The 5,116-nt window shown below is 46.7% G+C and overlaps 2 non-coding genes across 2 annotated transcripts; both read right to left on the bottom strand.

Annotated features, from left to right (window-relative positions):
* Positions 1-1,203: 1,203 nt before the first annotated feature.
* TRNAA-CGC (transfer RNA alanine (anticodon CGC)) lies at positions 1,204-1,275 on the bottom strand. The gene has a single exon. It is a non-coding gene; the product is annotated as a tRNA-Ala (tRNA).
* A 274-nt stretch (positions 1,276-1,549) lies between these two features.
* Positions 1,550-1,620, bottom strand: TRNAG-GCC (transfer RNA glycine (anticodon GCC)). Its single transcript has one exon. It is a non-coding gene; the product is annotated as a tRNA-Gly (tRNA).
* Positions 1,621-5,116: the final 3,496 nt, after the last annotated feature.

Here is a 5,116-nt window from a genome sequence, read left to right as displayed (position 1 = left end):
GGACTCCCTGTGTGAAAAAAACTATGAAAATTGTGAATTCCAAATACTGGTGGTGTGCAAAAATCCAGTGCTGACATTTGGATGGCGGCTATTTAAGGGAGCATACTAGGGGTTAAAGTGAGCCAAAATGGGGGAGAATTGCATTCTAATACTCACATATGGAGGCAAAATGTCCACAATGTAATTATAAATAAAATACCCTTATTTTGTTCTAACAATGTCTAGGTTTGCCGGAAAGTAGGCAAGACTCCCGAGCCCAAGCCCCCACAGCCCTTTCTCCCCGGCCAACACCATACAATCAGCCGCTTAACTCATCTCCAGCTGGTGAGACAGATTGTAAAGTGGGGGCAGGACTAAAATGACACAATTTCACATGAATTGCGTTATTGTAGGGATGGCTATCGTTGCCTTTGCCATCGATGGTTGCCATCAATGGCAAAAGTGCAACTGGCCATCGATAGTGTATAACTATGCAATGGATGTCCATCGATGGTCATCCATTTGCTTTGAAAGATTGGCCTGCGGGCCAATAAAAATACAGGGGCGGGACTTCACAGGTGTTGGGGACGGAGATATGCTTCCTGTCCCGGCCCCTTGATGAAAAAATATTCAGCTTGACATCAATGGGGGGGAAACCATCTGGTTCTCCCCCCATCAATGTCAAAACTATTCAACATTGGCCATAAACCATCGATGATTTGTAACCATCGATGGTCGATGGCCATCCCTACATTATTGTCCCACCCCACTTTACAATGGCGGTAATGTGAAGCTACAATTTCTCAAATGTGTAGCCACACCTCCCGCCTACCTGCTCCACGCCTCCTCTTGTGGAATGCATCTTTATGATATTATAGATAAAATATGTATGTATTTTATATAATCTGCATGTATTATTGTCTTGCAACATTTTCCATGCTTCTTTACTAAGCAAAGTTCCCAATTTAGCTGATTATTCATTTTCAAAAAAACACATGTTTATGTCGAATAATCTATAAAAAGTTAAATTCATGTATTTATAGAAAAAAGGAGCACGAACAGAGGAGATCAGAAAGAACACAGGAACCATGCATTCTAAATTGCTGTTATGTTCAAAGCAGCAAAGCAGAAAATCATTTGTGGCATAACTAGCAATTTCAAGTAACAAACAAGAATGTAAAATAATACAGGAGAGCTTTAAAAAAATAAAAATAGGAAAAAGGCTGGAGATGCCGGGGATTGAACCCGGGACCTCACACATGCGAAGCGCGCGCTCTACCACTGAGCTACATCCCCCAGCTGTGTACGTCAATGGTCAGAATCTCCAAAACAGGAAGGAACAAGCTGCGTGCTTGTTTAACTATTTGTACATTTCTCTTCAATGCACAGAAAGAACAGTTAATAAAAATAGCATAGTTATAGAGCTACATTTGGAAATATCTTAGATCTATCAAATACATTAATAAAACTTTGATTTCAGAGTGATTATGTCCACAGAATCACTAATGAACGCTAGGAAAAATATATTTTGAGTGGATAGGGAGGGTGGAAAAAAAAAAAAAATTTTTGCTGCATTGGCCGGGAATCGAACCCGGGCCTCCCGCGTGGCAGGCGAGAATTCTACCACTGAACCACCAATGCTCACATACACACTAGGTCTCTGCAGTATTTGATGTAGTCTGTCATTTCCGGGAGCCTGAGCACTCTGCGTATTACACGTGATACATGCTGCTAACGACGGCTTGATTGGTCTGTGACAAGTTAGTGAAAATAATACTAGATTTATTTATGTTAATGCTGCCTTGCATTCCCTGTTTGACAGCCTCTTACAGTGCATATGTATAACATATGTCATGCAAGTTTTTATTGTGAATTTACTTCAAGGGCTCCATGATAATGTTGCAATGGAGAACTATTACTCAATTGTCTCAAAACGAATCATTTAAAAAAAATTGCTATGTTTCTGTTTCCCCATACAATATACAAATGCAGTACAAAAGTGATGAGGAAAATATCCCAAAGTGCAGTGAGTTTGAGCTATCTTGCCTTGAGAAATTGGTCTCTCTCTCTCTCTCTCTCTCTCTCTCTCTCTCTCTCTCTCTCTCTCTCTCTCTCTCTCTCTCTCTCTCTCTCTCTCTTTCTCTCTCTCTCACTCTCTTTCTTTCTTTTTCTCTCTCTCTCTGTCTCTTTCTCACTTTCTTTCTTTCTCTCTCTCTCGCTCTCTCTCTCTCTCTCTCTGTCTCTTTCTTTCTCTCTCTCTCTCGGGCCCATGTATCATTTAATATTTATGGCTAAATCCCCCAAAACAGCAGGCAAATATAAAGTATCACTTGAATGTATCAGGAGGGACCGCAGCAGAAATCTCCGATCCCTGCTACGATCCCTCCTGCACCGCCGCCGGTCACATTTGAAGCCGCCCAATGTATCAACATCGGGCAGCATCGCTTTGCGTCTACCACCTTTCTGAAATGGCAGTACCCCATTGTAGCCTATGGGCTGCCACTCGAGCAATGCAGGCAGTGGGTTCGGGGGGGGGGGGTCAGCACTGGAGCCCTGTCCCTGCGTGTAAAGGGTGATACATCCACATGATAGGATCACATGGGTGGTAATATTCTGCCCAGATCGCTATCCTTAATAAATGGGACCTTATGTGTGACATATCTTACACTACACTGACCAAGACTGTCTGAGGCTGGCCACATGCTATGGTATGGTAGGTATGGTCCCGTATGACTGGATTCCCTCAGTATGTCCTCCTTTCCTACACTGGGTGTATACTGAATACCGTGCACCATTTCTATATACGTACCTCTCACATCAGCGGTATCAGCAGTGCAGCACAAATCACAGGCAGAATGCTGTGGTGCCCATTTAGCTCTGCTTCATCCGCCGGTCATTCGACTGATGTCAGAATCCTGAATCCTGACTGCCGGTACTCCGACATTGGGGCAAGCGCAAAGAAGACCCTTGTGGGATCGCTGCGCTCACCATGGTGTGCTCACCACAGGTTCTATTTTCCCTTTATGGGGGTCGTGGACCGGGTGCCGGATGACTGCCCGACGGTCGGGATTCTGACTGATAGGGGCTATTCTCCCTTGTGGGGGTCCACGACCCCCAAAGAGGGAGAATAGAACCTGTGGCAAGGGAAGCGAGCTACCGAGCCCACAGCGTGGCGAGCGCAGCATGGCGAGTGCAGCAAGCCCGCAAGGGATATTTTGCCTCCATATGTGAGCATTAGAATGCAATTCTCCCCCATTTTGGCTCACTTTAACCCCTAGTATGCTCCATTAAATAGCCGCCATCCAAATGTCAGCACTGGGTTTTTGCACACCACCGGTATTTGGAATTCACAATTTTCATAGGTTTTTTCACACAGGGAGTCCATGTATTTTGTTGTGTTGTGTCGGTGCTGCATATGTGTATGCAGTTGTGGAGGACCTTGGGGCCCGGGACTGACCTATAGTCCGGGCCCCCAGCGGCACAGCGCCATACCTCGGCCGCCCCCCCTCCCTCGCGTGCCCGTCAACCCCACGCATGACAGCACCCCGCCTCCCCCCTACCCCGTCCCCATTACTTACCATCACCCGGGTCGCACATCGTCTGGCTCCTTCAGTGTCCTCGGTCAGGTCCAGCAGGCACACTGCACAGTGCAGCCTGCAGAGCCCCTCTGTGTCCTAGGCTGGGGGAGTTTTGCAGGCTGCACTGTGTACTGTGCGTGCCTGGCCGGCAGGATAGGGAGGCTGGGTGGGGGAGTGCGGGGGGCTGGGGGCAGCTGCCTGGGCCCCTCCAGAGGACGGGGTCCAGGACAGCTGTACCCAGGGCACCCCCTTGTCGGCGGCCCTGCACAAGACTCAGCACATCACAAGGGTTCACTTGTTACCCCCCTAGTGCTCAGAGTCTGCTGCTCTGCCACCTAGAGAGAATGGGGGGAATGGACAGAGACAGAACAAGTGCCTCCTTCCTCTATTAATATGTCTCTATTTGGACCCCATGGTTTTAACATATACATTTGACTACTAGGCTAAAAATACAAGGGGAATAACAGTGGTCACATGCCGATTCCACAAACTTAATGGAAAATGGTTGCAAATTGTTCTCCTGAAACAGTTAAAGAGCCGGGTATATTCTGCCCTTACATATTAGACAGCTGCCAGCTGATCTCCCCACAGCAGTGACAGCACAGATAAAGGTGTAGCACAGAAACAGCTTCCGCCATAGTCAGCCTGAGGGGAAGAGAAGGCGCACACACAGGGTAGATCTGTAGATGAAACAGACATATGGCTGCTTGTTGTATACAAACAACTTGATAATATCTTATTGATCTCCTGGGCCTTTGACACCTCCCCAGGGCAAGTTATTTATTATATGATGTGATTATGAATCAATCATAAAACGACGTATGAAGAAACAATAGCTGGGGGATCTGTAACTGTTTTTGTGAACCAATAAAATATATTTCTAAGTTGGATCATGGAACCCTGTGGATGCATTTTCACAGAACATAACCTTTAGGGGAAACTATTCTACATGTACTGAAAATGTGTTTATTAGGTTATCTTATAACCACGGCGTCTCCCAGCAGGACACAGAAGATGGACTGGATCAGAGGATGTTGGATGAAGTGTTCTAGAAGCATCAGAAGAGGTCTCTTTATAAAGTGAAAAGGAATCTGTTGTGAATATGTTGTACAATATCTTTTATGCATACCTCCCAACTGTCCCGACTTTCACAGGACTGTCCCGGTTTTTTGGGATGGTCTCGCATCTCGCCCGGGGCTGGCAGTGTCCCGCGGTGGTGGTGGGGGAGCAGTTGGGAGTCCCCCTTGGTACCAGCTGAATAGACGCTATGTGCATGCACAACATCTCTTCCCGGAGACAGAGGGGCTGGGGGCATGGCCAGCAGCTCGCAGAGCCGGTGTCCATGCCCCCACAGCGGCAAAAACTGGGGTTGTCGATAGATCACCCCAAAAAAAAAATTCAGACGAGCAGAAGTCCCAACCTGGATAATTCAAATGTTGGGAGGTATGTTTATGTGCCTCAGAAAATCATAGTAGTGTTAATTCTGTATATTCTGTCCTGTAATCAGCTGCGACTGCTGTGTCTGGGTGCAGTACTGACCACAGACTGCAGGGGGAGCT

Source organism: Crinia signifera, chromosome 7 (assembly GCF_055691185.1).
Source record: "Crinia signifera chromosome 7, ASM5569118v1, whole genome shotgun sequence".
NCBI classification, from domain to species: Eukaryota; Metazoa; Chordata; class Amphibia; order Anura; family Myobatrachidae; genus Crinia; species Crinia signifera.
The sequence above is the reverse complement of the archived record's forward strand: the minus strand, read 5'-3'. Positions and strand labels throughout refer to the sequence as shown.